Source organism: Anas platyrhynchos, chromosome 9, assembly GCF_047663525.1.
Source record: "Anas platyrhynchos isolate ZD024472 breed Pekin duck chromosome 9, IASCAAS_PekinDuck_T2T, whole genome shotgun sequence".
Classification (NCBI taxonomy): Eukaryota; Metazoa; Chordata; class Aves; order Anseriformes; family Anatidae; genus Anas; species Anas platyrhynchos.
In genome coordinates, this window is record NC_092595.1 from 16,746,151 (window position 1) to 16,769,356 (window position 23,206).

At 44.0% G+C, this 23,206-nt stretch overlaps 1 protein-coding gene across 7 annotated transcripts in view; it reads right to left on the reverse strand.

Moving 5' to 3' along the window:
• The window catches only part of STAG1 (STAG1 cohesin complex component), a 181,271-nt gene extending 158,390 nt beyond the window's left edge, over nt 1-22,881 (reverse strand). For 2 of the 7 annotated variants that reach the window (XM_072042769.1, XM_072042765.1), the window contains exon 1: nt 15,141-18,768. The gene's annotated coding sequence lies outside the window, so the exon portion shown is untranslated. Of the gene's footprint in view, nt 1-15,140; nt 18,771-19,301; nt 19,432-19,928; nt 22,153-22,697 lie in introns of those variants that run through there. The other 5 variants (XM_072042767.1, XM_072042766.1, XM_072042768.1 and 2 more) reach the window with 5 other exon arrangements.
• Nucleotides 22,882-23,206: the final 325 nt, after the last annotated feature.

The window sequence follows — 23,206 nt, forward strand, 5'->3', positions numbered from 1 at the left end:
ACTAGCAGGTTTTCATGGAAGCACATGTACTAAATGCCAAGTTTTTGCCTTACCTACCACCTCGGCTATGACATATGTCCTGTTCTTGGACTGTCCTTTCTGACCTTTTGTAAGCTAAGCACATGTTGAAATGGAGAACATTTCCCCTATAAAACACAGAGGCTTATCTGAGAGTTTTGTAAGGACTCTGGATGATCAAGTGCCGCCTGCCACTGTCAACGATACAGAAACACGGCAGCCGTTTCTCAGCTGTAATGTAACCTTGAAAAGTGTTTCTATTTCTTTCTCACATCCTCCAAATCCAGTTCAGATCATTTTCTCATAGTTAAAAAGGAAAAAAAAAAAATCACTTTCCCGTTATACTTGCTGCTTCAGGATAAACACCAAGCTCTCAGCACCCAGCAGCACTGGTGCTGGGCTCACCACGGCGGGGCAGCCCAGGGACAGCTCCCTCTGACATGCAGCATGAGCACAAATCACACGCGGTTATTGCCAATGTTTCATCTCCAGTTATAGACCATCTAACACTGAAGAACAGTGAGCAAAGCACTGCATTACAAGGCCAGCTTTACATCAGGATGAGCACAATTTTTTTCCTGCTGCCTGTGGACAGCCGGCAGCACTCATGGGGTACAGGACTGATTAAACAATATGAAATTTGACAATCCAGTTTCCTTTAGCCTTTTCAATAAGATACCATTAAACACAACTCTCAGTTTTGTCTCCAGAGTTTTAAATGCTAATCAACTTCAATTCCAGATTGTAGCTGACCAGTTTCATGGATCAAACCTTTATGTAACTGAGAAAGAGGCAAGGTGTTTTAACCTTCAAAGTAATTCAAAAAGTGATGCCCATTCACATATAAATTCTTAATTGTTTTTAAACACCAGTATAAATACATAAGTAATGATAAAAACCCCACACTGGACAGAAAAAGATTTGCCAAGACTGGTATTTTGACTGAGGCCAAAAGCAGGGCTCAAAGCACCTACACACACGTTCCCCTAGAATAATCTCAAAACTCAGATCTTTCTGACTGCATGCATTTACATATATTAGATTTTTTTTATCAACACTACCCTTGAACTCGATCCTTTTCACTCCGATATTTGTTTTTTCTTATTCAGAAAGGTAGGCATGTCCCACCCCAACACACCCCTCCAAGAAGAAGCAAGCCAAGTTATCTTTTATTATCATCTCCATGCTGTAGCTGCTCCCATTTGCTTTCCAAATCTACCTCTCCCCTTATCCAGTACAACCCCCTACCTGCCTTTCTGTCACCCTCCCTGTGACCTCCAGACACCAGCTGAAATTTGGAGATGCGATGCCAGGTTTCCCCATCACGGTCTGAGTGCCACGACCATGCCCAGCTCCCCGTCCTCTTCCTGTGTCCCCTCCACACCATCAGGGAGGCTTTCTCCAAGCGTTCCCCATGAAGGAACGCTGATGGTGCCGATCTCAGCGCAGTTTCCTCTCCTTCAGCGACCACGACAGGAGCCCCGCAGATCCAGCCCCCTGCCAGCAACCAGCTCCCCTCCCTGTCCCTCTTCTTCCACCCGCCCAGGTGAGGGCCCCCGCAGGCCCCATCCCCTCCCTCGTCCTGGAGTCTGTCCCCCTTCACGCTCCTGCCCGTGGGCCCAGGTCTGCCAGCAGGATCACCTCTGAAAGCCTGCTTCTCTCCTTCAGTCTCAAATATTTCCTCTACCTCCCCAAGACTCCCCTTCTAAGCTGGAAATATTTCCAGTGAAAAACTGATGCGTTCACAAATGTCAAGCACGTCCCTCGGAGAAGCTTTCTGTTGCTGTGATGCAGGTTGTGCTGACAAGAGCATAAAGTTGGTTCAGAAAACAAGGGAAAAGGGATGGAGGAGAAACTGGATACACTTTTTGGCAGCAGCCTGCAGTCAGTTTTGAGAAAAATACCATTTAACTGAATTCTTTCCTTCCTTCCATAAAACCCTCCTAGAATTCATTTGTTGACCCTAAACATTTAAATCCAAGCACTTCTCCAGTTCTCCCCCTGCCCCAAATGAGTCTCTACATTTCTCATGCATTCTGCTTCTGTCTTCACATTTGGAGGAGCTGCAGTGCTAGCATTTACAGAAACAAGATGCATTTTTACAAAGTCCGCTGTTTTCTTTCTACACAGATCTCCCTTTGTAATTAAATATCTGAGCTATGATGCTTACAAGTGAAAACTAAAGTCATCTTTTGACTTTTTTCTTCAGATCAAAGTCAAGAGGCCACGTTAATACCAGCTTTATTATCAGGATTCCTGGAACATAATCGTTTCTTACTAAATTAATACATTAGCACCATCATGAAAAATTGATTGTTTAAATGAAGCCTACCTGGCTCTTTTCCAATAACCTATTCATCATGAACATCATTCTCACACTTTTTCTTTCCTTCTTTAAAGGTACCAGTAATAAGGCTGTGGGACTCACCAGGCTTTCTATTTTATTTTAGGGCTATGTTTTGTTTTTTTTCCTTTTCAAACATTAAACTGTAGAAAGCGATATTTACCAGCAGTCTAGTAATAATTCCCCGCTTGTCACTGGCAATGAACAAAACTGAATTTGCACTTTGAAGGGTACAGGTGTCCAATTTGACCTGAAGCCTCAAGCAAGCTGATTTTTCCCCAGCAAACAGATCACTGCCCTCAAGAAGTTGCCTAATTAAAAAAAAAAATTAAAGCAAATGAAGTGCTTCCTAAATTTAAATATTTTTCCATAACATTTCAACTTTTTAAATGCATTAAGTTGAATAAAACCTTATTCCCCAGTGCACTGATCAATGTGCATTCCCATCCTGCAACCACTTGCTGCCTCTGTGTGACAGGGTGAGCCTACCACCCCCTTCCCTTTAGAGAACTGCCTTAACCACTGGTGAAAAAGAGTGAACAGGCAAACTCTCCTCCCCCAGACAACAGGAAAATCTCATCTAACAGTATTTTGCTCTTCTTCATGGATTTCTCTCTGTCAAGGCCCTAAGTGGATTATGTGGCTTTGGAACAGGCAAGCGCAGTCCTACTTTAAATAAATGAATTTGCAAGAGCACACATCTTCAGCCATAAAGTGGGAAACAAAATCTGATGAACTACTTCACAGGGTATTGATGAGAAGGTATTGATGCATTTATTGTTTTTTCTGCTCTCTTTCCCAAGAATTTAATTGCTCTGTATTAACCTGTGTTCAAGATTTCCTTCACGAGTAAGAACATTATTATTGCTCTCAGGAATTAGGGACTCAAAAATCCGTGTTGCCATCCTGACTCATTTGAGTTCTCTTTTTAGTGTTTGTCCAACCGAGACTTCTGTGTACTTATGCTTTCCTTGTGTTTGTCTTTTCCAGCAGTTTCATAAGCAGCGGAAAAGATGCCTGGTTCTCAACAGATTGCTGTCCTATAGCTCTGCACAAATTCCAGTGAGGGTGCACAAAATAATTTAGATCCTGCTGCTGCTTTTATTTAGGGGCAGCGGGTAGGAGAGGGATAGGAAAGGGAGATTAATATTAACAAAGTAACTATCCAGCTATCTAACCCTTACGAAAACCACAGGAATTTCTCTTTTCTCACCTCACCCCTTCAAATTTCAATCAAAATTGGCCATTGTGTTCCAAAGATGCACGCAGCAACTCAGTCTTTTCATACATTAACATACCACGTGATGCCTTACCATAAAAATCTGAACCCTGCCCTATTTCAAAGCAACTCAAGACCAAAAATTAACAATATAAAAAGCGACCTGAACAGCAACACTTCTTGTCCTGCTCCTGTAACAGCCCTCCCAATGCCCCTCTGCTCGCCTGTCTGTCTGTCTGTCCCCGGTTGCACACCCTGCTGTTCTGACAAGGACATCAGTGCCTGACACAGTTGCAAAGCCTCACTGCCTTAGAAAACCAAACCAAGCAGCATGAATCTTCCAAACAGGACATCAAATTGCCTATATGGAGATATAAATCACATAGACCAAGAAAAGCTGAGAAATTCCCCAGGAAACAACAGGCAAAAATTTTGTTTTTCCATCCAAGCAGCGTATCATTCACCAAAAATCTCCAGGCTCCATTGCTATTTTAAAAGCGTTTGAAATACACATGGATGATGAGACGTGTACTGAAGGGTTATTTTAAAGGATTGATTGCTCCGTGCACGAACTAATGGATGATCCTTACTTCAAATGCTTGTTTCACTGTCACCCAGATTTCAACACAGGTCAAGAAGAAACAATTTCAAATATCCCACAGCTTTACTAACACAGAATTTAGTGCTTATCACTCTACCCTTCTGAGTTATTAGCCTTTTTATTTTTAGTAGAGAGGAAGGGCTCAAAAACAAGTGAAAGGAAAAACTACAAACAATTGTTTCCAGTGACAAGCATTTTTTTTCTTGTAACTGTTACTACCTTACAACCTCAGGAAAAGTTACGAGGTTTTATGTTATGAAACAGGGTATGGTAACTCTTCAGGAAGTTTAAGACCAAAAAGCACTTCACTAACTCAGCTGGTATCAATTCAAAATCTACCTGATAAATCTAAAGACTACTGCAAACACAGCTAACATCCATGAAAACCATCAGAGATATTTTGCATCTTGTTACCTAGCAAACTGTACCTAGAAATGTCTAACCCCACAAAACTACACTCCCTGAATAGGGGGCAGTTAGGAAGTTACAATAAATCTCTCAGTGAGTGTCTTATAATAGAAAAATAATAAATTGCTATAATAAATGCAGTTATTCCTCCAAGAGAGAGATTTTAAACCAACTCCTTTCTTTCTCCAGTACTCAATAGACCACAGCCTTTAAAAGTAAATGCCTGGACTTTCCATAAGAAAAGCACAGCTCAGCATCATAGGTTTAGAGACTCCCCATGCCCGGGCAAGTACCAAGAACCTAGGACAGCTGCGGATGCAGAGAACACCCCACTCTATTCCAGCTCACCCACAGTAACACAGCCACACTTAGCTTCAGTCATTTTCCCTGCTGACCTTCCGTAACCAGGACATTTCAAATTGTTTTACTGTTTAAATAAACGTTGAATGATAAGTGGCTTTTATGAACCTAGAATATAATCTCAGAGAAAAGGAAGCCGTTTATGACTTCCTAGATAGGCACTTGTAAAGCACTGGTACGAGCAGAGATTATCGACGAACACAGTCAGCTTAATGAACAACTGTAAGGATGCAGGACGAGAGGCAGCCTCCTGGTCCAGTACAAGTCATTTCTGTCTCCCAAATGAGCCAACAGCACAATCACTTCCAGAGGAAAAGTTTCCATTTTTAAATATATTTTTTTATGTATTAATATTCACATTCTATCTGATTCTGAGTCTGTTCTGAGAAATCTTGAAGTATCCTATTGATTGCATTCCTCCTAAGAGGAGCACTGAAGATCACATCAATGCAATCATATATACAAAAAGAAGTGCTCTAAGAGCACTGGTACTATTTTGTGAAGAACTTGAGTAGTCAAGGTAATAACCATGCACTTATACAGCTATGTGTAACAAGAAAAAGCCCCTTCCCTTTAATTTGAGGGAAAGCCAACTAAATTAATAGCCTTATTTTTCAGAAATACTTCAAGGAAGATTCAGGGAGTATAAACTTCAGAGTAACTAAAAGCAAACGAAAACATTTACAGAATTATCTGTTCAGTGACAAAACAGCAATTCTCCTGCTTCGGGTTTCAACAGGAGGGAATGGGCATGCTCAAACCTCATTTAGGAAACACCCGACTTTAACAGTGAGCTAGAACAGCTCAGAGCTTGATAGAGAACTTCAATTACTTCTCATTATTGGCAAAAGGTAACAGAGCTTACACCAACTAACAGAGCTTACACCAAGCTAAACTTAGCTCCTGTAATCTGCCTTAGTCTCACCTTTCAAACTTGCTTGCCCACATACGTCTCTACTGCGGCAGCCCAAATTCTGAATGGTGTAAGCATGCACTTGCTATACACAGAGCATCCTCAATTCAGCAAAAAAAGGGCGCATCCTGGTAAGAAGTAAATGAAAAATCCTGATTATGATCAATGGAATAGTGGAATGCAGTTATAAAGCAGCTGGTGACAAAGCTGAAAGGCCCTGTTCTACTTAACTCACCACCACACAAAAGACAAATAATTGCCTTACTGCAAGGAATGAGAGGGGGTAGGTGGCTCAAAACCACAGGTATAAATCATTTTTGGAGAAATATCTTTCCAGGTGACATGATGCAACTCAATACTCAAAATAACCATCTACAGGTTTTGACGAACTTTCGAAGAAATTTGTGCAACTAGGGAACTTCTTGCCGAAGAGCTTTCCTCATTTCCCTCTAGCTCCTTGGCTACTGCTGGAGCTTACCCAAAGCTTTGCAGGTTGATCGTAACAGGAGGCAGCTTGGACCTTCTCCTGCTGCTTGGCTGAGCAGGTCCAGGCACCAGAGGCACACCAGGAGTCAGCTCCTACACTGAGCTCCTCTTCGTTTCCTTCGGGGAGCTGCCACTGTACAAGCAGCAGTAACCTGACAGCTATGGCAAGGATAGCTTGAGAACAAGGTGCCAAAAAGCTTTCATCAGCTAAAAATGAGGAAGCTGCTTGATTAGGCAGAAAAGCATAATTTTTATTTCAACTGTGATCTCAGCAGCTCTAAAGTGGAAAAATCTCAGAAAATACAGAGCAGACAAAAAAAATCTAGTTTCTTATCCCTTATCAACTGAACTATAAAATTAGATAAACATGCCAAGGACCATCTTCTCCAGCTTTAGCAAGGACATGGGAATATCACAAATTATACCACATATGAGAAGAGAATTGCCTAGCTTCGTGTTTCACAGCTGTTTAACTAAATCCAACAGAGACTATAACAAGAATTTCAAAGCAGACTCTCCTTTTACACTTACCCTCATGGGCTGCGGCAGGATTTTTCCTCGCTCAACTTTAATGGCTTTTATAAATTAAAATAGCATCCTTAATTACTGCTTAGAGCTTTTATAAACTTTCAATATTCAAATTTTATTGCAGCCATTTTAACACCCTTAATTGGTTCATTCAAAATTTTTACGCTAAGTACTCTAAAATGGAGTATGCCACCACTGCAGTTTTCTAATACTAAAACAGCTTTTTAATACTACAGAAGTGACAGGTTCTCTCTCCCATTTAATGTGGTTGAGCTCACCTCCCTGCTTCATGATACAGTTCTTGTTCAACACCACCCCATTTGCTTGAGGCCACTTTCATCATTAATTACATACTTCACATCTAGTACTGCCCTAATCGATTCTGAGTCCATGACTGGGAGGAAAGGTAAGAAATCATACCTTTCATTCTTTGACTCAGCAAAGCCTTTTCTACCATTATTACAGCATTCTTCCATTGTCATACCTTGCCTGCTAAATAATGCTTTTCAGTATGGACATGCTTCTTTAACAGGCCTTTGTAAAACCACTAGCAAAACATGTTACCAACCTAACCAAAGCCTCCAGACACATCCAAACCAGAACACATGCACTAGAATTGCCCAGCGGCATTCTCACGCCTGGCTGGAAGAGGCAACAAGAGAGAAATGGGTGCTTCAGAAGCTGTGCAACTCTAAAGCAATTTCCATTAGCAATTTTTAGGTTCATCAAAAGTGTTCCTATTAATATAGCTAAAGACACAAATTACCTTTCTGACTGAACACCCCGTAGGTTTCTTGCTCTTTTCCAAGAACTCTGGAATCACTTCTGCGTTTCCATTCTTGCAGGAAGACAACTGTCTTACCTACAGCATGAAACCTGGACTTTTTTGTATGCCAAAAGCAAGTGCTCAGTGTTCTAAAATATATATGTTGAAAATAGCACACCCTTCCTAAGGATTAAGAACTCCTGAACATAGAACTCCCACAGAACATACAATTAACTGCCCATTTGATACATTTAGGAAAAAAAAATAAGAATATCTACTAGGTTTTACTGCATTTGAGCTTTCTTCCTATGCCTTTTTTTTTTTCTTTCTGATATCTATACAAGAGAAAGGTATGAAATTCATTTCTAAAGCCTTTCATTTTTGCAGGCACCATTCAAAAATAGAATTAGGACATAACCTTGTAGGCAGGAGTATCACCAGCAAGTCTGACACACCATGCAACTGCAATACATCGGGTGTCTTCAATGATGTAAACTGAAATTTTAGATCTGACAGCATTTTATTAAGTTGGCTCGTTTCATTAATACCCATAAGTAGTTTTCTTACAGGCTTTGTGCTACAAGTTGATGACACACCTAGCACACAACCACAGTTTAAAATCGATCCAGTTCTCCGTCCCCTAGAGGGCTGCAATTGAAGTCTCTTACCTGTGTTGGGTCACAGGAACAGCCAAACCTCACAGCGCTGTGACTCATACCGTACCAACTAACAATTAGATGACTGGTCAGGAAAAAAGGATGCTACTATTACAAACTTCATATGCTTTTCTAGCACATTCGCCAGTTCACATTAAAGCAATGTAATTAGGTTGCTACTCTGCTGTATTAAGACTGAACTCACTCCTTTGCCTGCAGAAGACACAGGCAGTCACCACAGAAACATCAATTGACCAAAGATTAGCATTTTCAAAGGCTTGTTTCAGTGTGATAGAACTTGTGGTTACTGCAGCTTTTAAAGAAAAATCCATTTTAATGCCAACCATCTGAACAATGCTAGCCAAGTCCAACAATGCAAAGCACCCCCAACACAAATCTTCCTTTGCAGACAGAATTCAGGGAACTCTTCAACATTTTAGTCCCCATGTTTCACTCAAATTAATTGCTTGTCAACATAGCTATTTTCCAGTTTCAGATACGCTGGAAAGATTAAGAGAAAGCAAAATGAGCCAGTTTTCAGTTGCGTCAAAATTTCCCATACTGAAGCTAAAAACACCTCACCAGCATTAAGAGTAAAGCTAAGAAATTCCTGTATTTTAACCTTTAAAAGTTTAATCACCAATGGGTACAAAAGCCACTAATTCTTTAAAACAAATGAGCAGAAATGGAACCGTTAAGGTTGCTGTAAGAGGAGCATCCCTGTTTTCTTTGAAGGCAGAAGATACTTCTGAACATGAAAATGCAATTTGGCAGACACACTTGAAAAAAGGTTGTCATTTTAAGTAGCTATTGACCTTACTCAAACACCAGGAGAGTGATCTAGGAGAAAGAGATTATCAGATTAATTGCCAAAGGAAGAAAGAAGAAAACCGAATGAGACTAATTCACTGGAAAAATTGGAACCTGAACACGTTTTACAGTTGGTTTTGTTTTTTCTTATTTCTTCTTTTTAAGAAGGAGGTAAATAAATACAAAGGAGGTAAGGTATTTATCTTTTTCACTAGGAGGCAAATAAATAAATAAAACTTCATTTTATTCAAATGGGAATATGTAAAAGGATGTTTATTATTGACTGTTCCTTTACACAACATTTAATTTTTACTCTACATGCAAAGTCTTGGACCGATGATGACTTGGCTAAAGTTAGGCTGCCTTAGAGGGAGATGGAAAAGACAGGGATAAGTATAGTAAATTTTGGCCTGCAAGTATAAAATAGTTTCCTGAAATCCACAAGCTACAGTCACTACAAGGTAATATCAAAATCAGCTTTTGAAGCCTCTGATCTCTTCTCTGAGCAGAGTCTGTGCGCCTTTGTCCAACAACCCCACCCCAAGTTATGGGGGAAACGAATCCCTCACGTCTAAAAGAAATTCATGCTGTGAGTAGGCACCGTAAGGGCAAATCAGTTTGTTGGCTAGCTGGTGAGACTCTCGCTCCTAACACCGAAGCATCCAGTTCTTTGCTGTCAAAGGCAAGAAATCCTGATTCAAGCTGCTATACCCCATATGTAGTCTTTTAGCTTCTGCTTCCAGCTGGCTCTTGTTCCACTCTATTCCTGCTTTTTCTTTTTCTTTATCTCTTTGTTTTAGGTAAAGAAGAGTTACGAGTTAGTGAAATTAATGACATGAACAAAAGGTTGGTTTGTTTGTTTTGTGCTTTAGAACTAAACAAAATCCCAGCAATTCTCTTGACGGAGTGCTCATATACAGCCACTGCGGAAAACTCCTTGACTGCTATGGAGGAGCAGGAAACAGGTTTGGAACTTGAACAAGGAACAGAGTCTTCAAAACCCTACTTAGTCTGAACAGAGCAGAACAGAAACTGGCAGAATGGTGAAAATAGTGAAACCAGAGCAAAGGCGGCAGTGAGACTGAATGGATTTTGAAGTAAACACGTAGAGCTCAGGCACCTCACACACATCCAACACCACTCTCTCAAGGAATTGGAAAGCAGCTGACTTTGTTTTGACGTGGATATTTGAGAGCTCTTAGAAGGGAAGGTGGATAAGAGATTGACCTTCTCAAAGGTTCCTCCTGTAATCTATGAAAAATATCGGCAAGGTAAGCGATATAATTGTGGGTGCTACGAGGTGGTACTTCTGAAGAACAAAGTACTGACGGTCAGCCAGTCACATCAACAGGGAAGAAATCCATATTCACAGAAAACTAACCAGGTGAGTTTAGAAACCATTTGTTTGAGAAACCACCTGCACTATACACTGTTACACCTAGGAAAATGCTCAATTACAGAACAAAGCAGGCTCCATTATGCAGACAGCCGCAGTAAGAATGTGGTTGGTACACAAGTACAGGAGCAAAGTGCCAGCTACCTTTCTACCTGCAGACAAACCTCAGTATCACAATTATTATACATAACACCACAGACTACTCCCTGACTTGCAGAGAGATACCTGTCTTGCTACATGCCTTTACTGACAGCCACCACCAAATAAAAAGTAGAACAAAATACAGCCAGCACTGCCAGGGAGCTGTAGTTTAGCACACAGAGGAGATACAGGGCAAGAGGAAGCTTCTTTGATCACTGCCACCTTAGATTTTCCATCACTGGAAGACTTGTTCATCTGCTGACAACCCAAATGCTAATGAATTTCAAATTCATTCCAAGTGTTTCCAGAAAAGCAGAGCCAGCGTAGTGGCTACTAATGATTCAGCACACACAGATAGCATCGTAGCAGCAAGGTGAAACAAGCAGTATCACCCATTCTGTTAGGAGAGCCGTACAGAGCACTTGTTCCCTACCAGAGGCATGGCCTGGAACAACCCCTCAGCCCTGCCAGGCAGATGACCTTGTGCTCCAACAAGCAGGAGCCAAATTGCTTGTGGAGGCAGCAGCAACAAGGGTGCAAGGAATGGAGGCTCATCAGTCAAAAGCGAACACTTTGGGATGACAGGAGGGCAGCAGAGGTGATAGCAGTGATTGCCACCTAAAAAAAAAGAGGTGGGACAACACTAATCGAGAACAAAAAAGCACCGAAAAACCCTCAGGCATGTTAATCTGTATAAAGCTACTGAATGAACAAAATTCAGTAAAACCTAAAAACCACAAGACAGTCTCATTGCAATTCTAAATTTTCATCCCGCCCCTACCAATAGTCCCAAGAAAAATGAGCTGGTAAAACACATTAACAGACAGCTTCAAAAATAATCAAAAAGGAATGAAATCTATGCCTCAAAATCATCACAGACATGATATTTTATAGTACCAACTCAAATCTATGTCTGAACTAACTCTTTGAAGATTACATGTTGACAGGATACAGATACTCTTATTTGAAGAAGCTGGGATCCAAACAGTTGTTTAATAAATGTTGCAAATTAGATGATAATTAAAAGATTAGTCAGAAGGCCCAAAACACCTCTTGGTACAATAGTATACCTACAGCCTGAAAGAAACCAAAGTGGCAAATATAGTCAGTACTGGAAGATAGTTGTTGATTGGACAAATTTTAGAGGAAAACTAAAAACCAGAGATTACATTCACATTAAATATATCACTTTTACACTTTTTTGGCATACATTTTCTTACTTTCCCATCTTTTCTTCTTTTCCTGCGAAAGCTGCTATTATACTTTCACCATAAAAAAAAAGTAAATCCTCTTTCTGTATTGTCAGAGGTAGTCATAAGGATTTGTACCACTTTACAGTAACAAAAAACAGCATTTGAAATCAAAGGATGTAGAGAAACCAATGTTCCACGTAGGCTTTCAACAGCTTAACAGTGAACAAACAAGGCAGCCTCTTTCTTCACTACTCTTCATGAATATTGAAGACTGCAGCTAATCAAATGACAACAGACAACTGCATCAGGCAACAGCATCAAAAAGGCAAGTCCTAGTGCTCTAGACAGGAGCAAGGAAGAAAGCCACAGCTCCTGTTTGATCAAACACATCAGCCAAGAAGCCAAGAAATGGCTTATATTGTACATCTTGCTAACCACAAAGAGGAAGCTGCTTCCCCAGAGGGGCAAACACCCATTTGTTTTGGTGACAATTGTTTTCCATACTGGTTCCCACCCTGCCTTTCACTCCTCCATTTGGGAGGAGGATGAATGTGCCCTTCTGAGTGACAGAAACCAACAGTGAACCCAGACATGCAGCCAAGTAGGGGCTAACGCAGAACCTCAAACTTGGATTGCTTGCAAAGCATTACACCGAAGGGTGAACAAAAGGAAAACAACCGAGCAGCAGAGCCTTGTGCACAACACTCCAAAAATATATAAGCAGAGAGCAATCCACCTAGCGCTAGTAAGCCTTCAGTGTTAAAGCAGGATGCCCTGTTTTGGATTCCAGTCTTCAAGATAGGAACCGATAGGGGAGAGTCTACAAAGCAGTGAGTTGGATCAGAAGACAAGGAAACAAGATCTGCAAGGAAACACTGAAGAACTGGAAATTAAAGGCACACAACCGGTGATAGAGAACAGATCAAGGGAAAAATGACAGCTCAGATACATCCAGGTACATCAGAAATAGCTGGACATGACAAAGTAGAAAGCAACACTTACTGCAAAGGCTGTCAGTTAAACCTTAAGAAAACATCAAGCAACAAGAATATAAAGCACTGGAATGAGCTGCTTAAGAAATGCAGTGGCATTCTCAGCAATTAAAGAGATTAGACGAGCATCTGTCAAGAATATTGTAAATGATCTTCCCCCAAAGACAGACCAAAGGATTAACTCTAGGTCCTTCTTCATCCTTTGTTGTTGTTGCTCTGTGTTCTTCCAGGAACGAAGAAAGCCCAGGCAGAACCACAAAAGTAAAAGTAAATAACTGCTCTAGTGCAACTCCTTCCTACAGTAAAAGCATGACTGGATAGAGATCTCAGGACACTACACTTCTGACATCCCTCTGTAGCTGTAAGCACAACATAAACTTGGATTTAGAGTTACGTGGCTAGGGATTCCAGCAATGAACAACAACAACAAAAACAGTAAAAATATTAAGGATAACTAGATATGAACACAGTTTAATAGTCTCCCCAAGACCAGTTCTTTCATCAGATAAAACCACAAAAGTAAAAAATAAAAATCTTTATAGAATATATTCTCACATTAGAACATGCCCATTAGAGGGTGAAGTCACCTGTGTGATAAACACTTAGCAATTTCACAAAAACAAATCAAGGCTTCTAAAGGAAAATAATTGCAAGATGAAACAATAGCATATGTCTACTTGCAAGCTAGTTGCTAGAAGGCTCCAAAATCACCATTAAACTATTAACCAATTCAACATTTTGGGCAGTGGTCTTCAAGGAAAAACATACTGCAAGGCTAAATCTGTGTTGGCAATACAGGAAAATTCTTGTAAGACGGAGTAAGGCAGAAAGGTTGTAAGGAACAGAATATGGAGAGTGCAGAGGCATCTCTGTCTTTTTGCCATCACAAATAATCAGGATATTTATAATTAAGAGAAAAAAAAAATAGCATCGGAGTCACTGGGTTCCACTAGCGAGAGCCCTGCTGGCCACGACACCCATACAACAAAGTCACCAAACTGCTCCCCAGGAGACTGACGTCTTGCCTGGGTGTAAGATGCATCACAGCAAAACTGAGAAGTTCTATACGTGGACACTTCTGCTCACCTCTGAAGGGCACTTTGAAGCACTAACAATTTTGACCTTGGCAAGGGTAAAAGTAGCTTACGTTGTTCTTTTCCTTCTCATTCCACTATAATGTTATAAGCTGCCCAAGCACTAAAATCTCCTGCTCATTTTTACTAATTTTCCCGTGCTGGTGTCGATTTAAGTTGCTCTGGAAGATTTCAGCCAAAACAAATGTTCTTTCCTAAACAAAGTTAGGAAAAACATTTGTTCATTATTTGAGTTCTCGGTAACTTTTCATGCTTTGGAAGAAATGTGAACACAGCACAAAAGATACCCAACTGGCAAGATCTGCCTTTTAGCAACCTTATGACAGCAGACAAAGAACTCAAAGCCTGGTTTGCAAACCCTGGAAGTTATGCTTAAGATGGTCTGGTGTTCAGGGAACGGCCTGTGTTTACACGGTAGCAGACTGATGTCTGTCAAAATCCTGTCCATGACAGAGCTGGAAGGATATGGTGCAGGTTACTCTCAATGAGACATATGCAATCTGTTCCTTATGTGAGATCTGCTGAGAGCAGATCTACTACAAAGAATATGTCTTATGGTCTCTACTAAGCTACCAGTTACTATTTTGCAGGTGCTTATACACTGGTTACTACAGATTTTCTATTTTATTTTATTTTTTTTTAAAGTACCAACTTGCAGCTATCCCACTACAGCCACAGAAAGGTCAGTTACAGGTTTTTACTCTGAAGCATGAAAACTCAGCAGCATTTTCCCACTGAAATACTTAAGGAGAAAAAAAAAGCATACTTAACCATGGCCACAAAATTTCCTTTATCTCATATTCATGAATTAATTTGATTTTTTTGTTGTTGGAATATAACAAAAACATTCAGTTTGCAGCTAAAAGCCTAATACAGGAATTTCCAGTCTGAATGGTTCATTTGTCAGAGGCATATATTGCTGGAAACGAGATCTGAAGAACTGCCTAACAATACCCATCCCAACCACAGGCATGCTCATCTGAGCCATCTACAACAATGCAATAACCAAAGTTCCCCTTTAGGATTAAAAACAACAACAACAAGAACTAACCACCAGCAGCTGAGTCCCTAACTGCCTGAACCTACATCTACGAAAAACATAAACACGGTCATTCTTTGTGTCTACAAGTTTTGGTCTTTGTTGCTGCAAAAAAAATAAAATAATAATAAAGGGAAGGTTAGCAAAAGAAAGGTGATGTTCAGATCATTTCTAACCTTCTACCGGTATCTTTTTCCCCTTCTTCACCACAACTTTTTGTCTTCTCAACGTAAGCCTCCATTTCAGGGAACTCTGCCAGTAACTTCAGCCACGGGAGCTTGTAGGAAGGACAGAATGGTTCTTAAACTAACCTGAGACACATTCTTCTTTCGAGTCACCTCTGAAAGAGCCTAACATGTAAGAAATATTAGCAATAGCTTAAACAGGGATTAAAAAGGATAACTTTTTTTTTTTTAAACACAGCTGGAGCTGTAGTTACTGCGCACAGTACTTCCTTTACTAGCAGCCACAGGCATGCAATGGGAACAATTTAGTCCGTTTATCCCTGTCACTCTATTTGGTGCAAAAGGAGCTCACAGTACAATTATTTCTTCTGGCTAGCCCCAAGTCAACATTTTTGTATATTCCCATGGTCTTCAATCACACATTTGTTCAACTGTATATCCCATAAGCTTCTCCCCGTGTCCTGCTCAGCCCTGCCAGTAGCAGGGAACCTGCACACGCATTCCAATTTCCAACAACCTAAGTAAAAGCAGTCGTGCTTTGTGACAGCAATGGCACTACTGGCATTCACTGGCCCTGTAGCTGCAGAGATCGGAACCCGGGAACTACAAATCAGTTCCAATTGTCCCCCGAACTGAATGCTTTTTGTGATTACCCTCACAGAAAGTCATTATCTTTTGCCACAAGCTTGAATACAAACACGACTTACAAAGGAGCAACACGTTGCCTTCAGGACAAAGGCAGATACAATAGTTAAACTCTAGATGTGGGTGTTATCAAAGCATGACTTTAGGTCAAGGAAGTTGTTTGAGGGAGATGCAACAAAGGAGCTGACTGCCAAAAAAATTTACGAGCAAGTCAGATCTGAAAGGGTTATTCTTGGCTGCTTATTTCACAATAAAATCAGCTACATCAGTGGCATAACCTAGCAGTGCTTCAGAATTTACTACAGAAGATACAGGTGACACATGCTGGCACCGCACCGGCAGAGACAGCGAGTTCTGCACAAAGGCTATGGACAATGGTGAGCAACAACATTCCTGCAACAGGTCCCGTGATCCTCACGGGTGAGGTCCTGGTAGAAGTCTCTGGGAAAATATTCAGAAGGATTTGAGTAGTTTTACTCCAAGTTTTAGCAGTTTCATAACAATTTGTTTGCCTGGAGAAAAAGTGTCTAGGAAGTAAGGGCAGCTACAACGGCCAGCCACCTGTTTTAGGCGTGACTTTTTGCTTCCCTTGGTTCTTATTTCTCTCACTAATATACTTTTATTTTCCCTCTAAACTTTCTACCTGGACACTGACACACAAGCAGTAACAAGAAATCATAAAAGTAAGGCGTACCAAGGAGAAAAGTTTGTTTTACCAGCTTTAATGGCTACAACATTAACAAACATTTCAACCCCGAGATAAGAGGTTCACAATTCAACAGCCACCTCGGGCGCTAAGGTTTGCGCACAAGAACCACCCACGAGTGCTTTCATTCCACAATGCCGGCGCTCTGCAGTTAAACACAGCAACAGAAACGTGTAAAATCTTTCCTTTGCAAACACAGCTTGTTCTGGTTTCTTTGAGGAAGAAAAATAAGTATTACAGTATGATCTTGAGGCACACATGTTAAAAAAAAAAAAAAAAAGCCAGAAGCAGGGCATTTTGTTTCCATTCCTTTTCTGACAGTGCCGGTAACGTAGGTTACACCTGACATTTGACTAACTGTTGCCTGCGTTCTCCCACTCAATGCAAAAGAGATCAAGTCTTCAAGTCACTGGGCAGGCTGCGGGAACAGAGACCCTCCTTCCGTCCCACTCAGGCAGTTCTGCTCGTTCCACTTCAACACTGGGACACTCGATGGGACCTGCCTGCACGTCCTCACGTCCAACCTACCATCCTTTTGTCTGCCAAACGGGCAGCACTGCCATCATTCAGACTGGCCATGTCAAGTGAAATACAGTATTCAACATCTCTTCCTCTTGAGGTTCTCAATGCACCCAGCATCTTGCACAAAAGGGTAACAATTAGTAGCCAAAAATTGTCTCAAAATGTGTTTTAGGTAAAGAAAATTTCAGCTCCGTGTTAACCGCTTTGACAGAAAACACTGGTCCAAACAGAGCTTACAGCAACAATACTTATTAAAAATATTTTTAGAAGACTGTCCACAACTGGGAAAGGCAGGAGATGTAAGCAAACCTACAGAAATTACACCATTTCTTCTGGCCCTTTTTAGAAGGATGAGGAAGGACACATCAGTGAATTTGACTTCCATAAATGCAAGTAGAACGATCAGCTAGAGCTAAAATAGAACGAGCCTCAATGAGATAAAGAAAGACACCTGGAACTGCGGAATAGAAAGGAGACAAAGAAAAACAAACTGTGATCTGTACCTAAAAGGATAGAGGATCAGAAACGTCAGTCTTTCAGAGAGAGAAGTCCTTCAGAATACTTGGTAGATGTCCTTACCATTTTGATCTTCACTCACACTTTCATTCTCCGAGCATTATATACAGCAAAACACATCTCAAAGACAGCTGAGAAGCAGTTTGGAAGCAGTCAAAAGCAGGCAGACTTCAGCACCATCAGTGAGGAGGTTCTGACAGCAACTTGCACGCCCTGTACTGTATTGTTTTGTTGTATGTTATTTTACAGTATCACCACAACTGTGAATTTGACCTTGTGATCCTACAGAAACAGGCCTACACCAATGCATTCTGTACGCGTACCCTGTGCTCTCCTCTAATTCCCACTATCCCTAATTTTCAACCTCTGGACCAATTCCTGCTACATTCAGCAAGATTACGTGATCAGACACCAAAGAAGCCATGTAATGGAGACTCTAAACAAAACAGCCTTCAAAAATTCTGCTGCTTGACGCGGTGCTTACTCTTGGGCAGTTTATAATTGTGCCTCTTCTCCCACCCAACACTCTGTGAGGCCACAGTCCAGAGAGCCACAGACCAGCTAGTAGAAGCTATTCTAGAGATTAAACCAGTAGACAGCAAAATAAGTGACAGTATTTATAAATGGCAGTTGTATTTTCCACTCTTAAGCACTAACGCATTGGTATCTTCCTGCTCCTATGGGATTCTAACCCTCAAAAGGGGAGGGAGAGCGGTTCTCAGCTTGTCATTTGATTTTTCTGTTCCAAAAAACAGTACCACATGCTGTCCTCTGCTATAAAAGAAGCATGCGTCCAAGAGGAATTGTTTTGATTTTTTTCATCGTAGCAAACATTTGGAATTTAGAAACGCTTGTGACGCACAGGTCTGTTCCCGTGCACCTCTACAAGGAAATATTTTTCCTACAAGCCGAACAATCTGTCAATGTTGTTTTCACTCGGCTAACCTGCCAATATAATACAAGTCTGCTCTGTGGAAAGTTACAGAATATAGGCTCATTTGATTTATTTATAGAATAAATGGCACTTATTCTGGTGAACTCCTGCACAGCAAGGAACACATGCTGGCTGCATGTTGCCTCACGCTGCTTTCTAGTAAAACATTACTTTTGGGAACCACCCGAAACAGCTCGCCTTTCAGCTGAGGGAGGCGAGGCCTCACAATTCAACCTCTTGCTCTTAATTCACGCCTTTTTGTGTGTTTTAAAACAGATTACAAATCCATCCCGAGCAGGACGAGCATCGAGCAAGACGAGCATCGTAGCCATGGAACGAGCCCTTGACATGCAGCTTGGGGCTGGGCAGCACTCTGGATCTGCACGTGTACAAGCTGGGGGCCTGAATGCTTGAGGGGAAAAAAAATGTTGTATGTGCACCATCTGTACCAGGTACGGCATCACCCATACTTGCAAGGTGGATGTTTTCTTCCAAAATAAAGTGGTTCTGACATTTGTGTAAATGAAAGTGGAATTACCAAATTCACCAAGTTTAGATTGGACTTACATTTCAGATAGGGCACATGATATCATTTGGGATCAATAAAGATAACCTGACCCATCTATCGTGCGAGTCATCCTGCTATTTCAAGTATACAGTTATTATTAAAAGCATTTTACAAACTCTCCTCCAGAGATGTAAATGAAAAAAGCTTGTAAAATTATTAAAACCAGGAGTGCAGTTCCTTTAATATTAGCAGAAGGACCTGAATCCATAGGTGTTCTCCCACAGACGGTACACACAGATTGTCAAGCAGTGAAATCATTACCTGTACTCAGATATTCAACAGAACTTGTCAGATCGTAGGAAATATCAGAGCTAAGGCAGAAGACAATGGATAGAATTTTCCCTTTGCAACTCCTCCTTGGTTCCTTCAGCCAGCTGAAGGTGGTGCTTACCTTAAAATTAAAAAAAAAAAAAAAAACTTCACAAAAAAATCACACTTGCTTTTGGAAGCATATTTTCACACTGAAAGTTGCAACGTGGGGTTATAATAATGTTCTCTCAAGTTCTTATTTTCTAGAGGAACAAAGAAAGGTCTTTGCTTTCTGATCACATACTCAACACCCAAACCTACAAAGTGAGATCAGTTTGGAAATGCAAAACACTAAAGAATAAAGAAGAACAAAGCGCATCTCTAGATGCCCTGAACAGAAACAACACAAGAATTATCTGCTCTTGAACTCAAACTTTCTAAGATTTCTCCTTCCCTTCTACGAAAGAGAACTAACTCTACACCTTCTATTTTTAGCCACCAAGAGAACACAGCTGCACTGCAAATGAGGCAGAGATGGGAACTTGCAATAGGGGAGCGTGAGAGCTCCGCATGATAAACAAGTGACGAGAGGAAAAACCCCAGAAGTCAAAAAATAGAATAAATCACCAAGTATCTTACAAATTTTGGTTGCCATTTCCAATCCGGGTGGTAGTATGTCAGATTTAGATGAGGTGCATCCTTATCTCAGTGCCCAGCTCCAGCATCGCCTTTCAGTTTTGGCTTCAAGCACCAGAAGGCAGAGCCTTACCCAAACACTCGGGGAGCGTCCAGGTGCAGAGCTGGGCAAACCAAATCTCTGATGCCAGCCACCCATTCAGGAATAGCACCGCATCAAAACTCACTCTGCTGTCCCTGCACAGCTTATGCAGACAAGAAGCCAAGTTTGTTGGTTGGGGTATGCCTTGTTTACAGAGCTAGTGCTTTCAAATCTTTGGCAGCACGTTGGAATCTTTTTTGCATTTTGCTAGAAAACAATTTACAAATGCTATGCTAAGGACATGTTCTTATCCCAGTAACAGGACTTTTCTTAGTAAGTCATCACAATTAAGCGTTTCTCTCCCACCACATCTTTACACTCCCACAGGCTCACTTGCCTACTAAAATTATATTTAAAATGCCAATGTTGAGCCACCTCATATCACAGCAAGTCCTTGCAACAAAGGGAAACAGCAAGAAAGCAAGCTCAAGGTACATGTTCTTCTTTACGCAAGCATTCTTTCAAATCAAGAATATTCACCCACCAAGCTCCTAAACATTCTGAGTAACTCATTCCACCAGTGCATCCAAATACATAACACTCACGAGCCTTCTTGGCTATCACAAGGTGCGCAGCAGTTTCAGTAGACGTTACATAAAACTTGGTGCAATATGAATGGCAGGCTACAGAGATAGCAGCTTATCTCCTAAAACCTCGGAGACCTCAGCTGTAAAGCTCTGAGATGAGGATCCCAGCTGCTCTCAGAACTTCCATCCACAGTATATTGCGTGGGGAAGTTTGGCCATAAACGCAGCCTCAGTGAACTTCAGCACATTTGTAAAAGGTGAGGAACCATGGGACACCGTGCGCTGCCAGCTGCCACGTGCTCCGGTCCTTAAGCTCAGCGGTTTCAGCAGAGGTGCTCTGAACCTCCACAGCTGGCCCTAACTGTCCATTCAGCTGCAGTAAAGTACCATTTTTCACTGCTCCCTCCTACCGCTGTAAATCCATCAGCATGTCCATTGGCGGTGGAGACCAAGAATTTCACCAGAGCACCCTGCATTGAGCAACCAGTAACAATTCAGTCCTATCAGCCTAATCGCAGCCCCGGAGTCAGCCTCTCCGCCCTGCTCCCCAGCAAATCCTGCTGCGCCACCACACCGCCCCTCGGGCTGGCTGGCCATTTCAAGAGAAACTCGCACCCACCACAAGAACTTTCTTGGGCTATCCACCAAAGGCGATCATGGGAGAGCCAAAGAGAAAGGATAAACCAGCCTCCAGCTCCTCAGAAGAACTTCTTCTCAGGGTACCTTTAAGTGGAAAACATGCATGTAGGCTCTTGTCCAGTGATTTCTTCAAATTGCTTGATGGATTATAGTGTTGAAATACTCACTCAATGACCTCGTTATCTACAGATGAGCAAAAGCTCACTACGCAAGGCAAAAACTCCTTTGGATCTGGAAAATCTGGACTAATCCTTCATCCACACCACCCCTATCTCTGGTGTAATAACACGGGGAAGTTGGGCAAGCCTTAAGATGCCTGAACCCAGCCGTTAATGTCATCCACCGTACCAAACTCATGAGACAAGGCAGGCACAGTTGCCTTCGTTCTGTGACCTGGAGAAGGCTTTTTGTTCCTCAACAACTTCTTACAGGCGACGACCAGATTAACTCTACGGAACCAGAAGTACCACGAAATTGTGCGGAACACATCATCGATACTCATCAAGCGGCTCGATTGAGTTTAATTAAGCTCACGCTGCTAGCGGAAACTAAGTTGTTCTGACACCAACGCCGGCAGCCACGTCCCATTGCTGTGCTCCACAGCCACGGCTCCCCGCTCCCGGGGCCGCAGCTCTCCCCAAAGGCCCCCACGCAGCTCCGGGCGAGGCGGGGGCCAGCTGGGGACCCCCCCAGCCCCTCGGGACCTCCCCGTCCCCCACACAGCCCCCGGCGGGGCTCTGACCCCGGGCACATCTCCCAGCCCCAGCATCACCCCGGGGCCACCGCTCCGTGACACCGCAGCGGGGGGCTGGGGGGGGGCTCCCTCGTGTCCCCAGGGGGCCTCGTGTCCCCAAGGGCCCTCCCGGGGCCTCCCGCCCCCACAGGCCGGGCACGGCCCCAAGCCGCCCCCGGTCCCCCCCGCCGCCCCTGGCCGCCAGCCAGGCGCCGTCCCGCCGGCCTCCCGCGGGCCGTGCCGGGCCGAACCGGGCCGGCTGCGGGCTGCCGGCGGCTCCGTCGAGTTTCCCCGCCCGCGGCCCCGGCAGCGCCACCCGCGCTCCGCCCGAGCATCCCCGCAGCCCCGGGGCGCGGCGCCCAGGCCCGGGCGGTGGCGGCGGGGAGGGGGGGGGGGGGGAGGCGTAACGGTAGGGGGGGGGGGGGGGGGGGGGGAAGGCCGCCGAGCCCGGCCCCGCGCCCCCGGCGGCCCCGGCGGGGACAATGAGATGGCGGCGAAGAGCGCCGCGCCCGGGGGACCCGCCGCTCCGGCAGGAGCCGCCCCGCCCCGCGCCGCCTCCCTCCCCTCCCCTCCCCTTCGCCTCTCTCCTCGCACGGGCAGCGCCCGCTCCCGGCCCGGCCGCCGCGGAGACCGAGCGAGCGAGCGAGCGGCCCCGGCCCGCTGCCCCCGCCCCTCGCGCCTCCATCTTGGATCGGCGCCGCGGACGCCCGCCCGCCCCGCGCCCCGCTCACCTCGGCCCGCGGCCGCGCCGCGCTCGGGCGGCGCCCCCGGGAGCCCCGCGGAGCGCCGGAGCCGGCCGGGGCCGGGCGGGTGCGGGCCGGGGCCGGGGCGGCGGCGGCGGCGGCGCCGGCGGGGGCCGCGCTCAGCGGAGCCGCAATCCTAAACCGCCATCTGGCGGCATTTCCGACCGCCAATGGCGCAGCCGCCGCCGAGCCCGGAGCCCCGGCGCCCCCTGGCGCCCGCCCGCCGCCGCCGCTGCCCCCCGCGCTTCCCCCCCCCTCCATCCACTGCCTCCCGCCCGCCGGGGGGGGCGCGGCCGGGGCGGGCACGCGGCGCCGCAAACGTCTTTCGCGCGCAAACGCCGCGCGTGCGCCGCGCGTGCGGGCGGGAGGGAGGGAGGGGAGGGAAGGGGGGGGGGGGGAGGAGGCGTCGCCATGGCGACGGCGGTGGGCGGGACCTGAGGGGGGGCGGTGCGGGGCGGGGGCCCCCTGACAGCCGGGGCTCCCTCACCGAGCCCCGC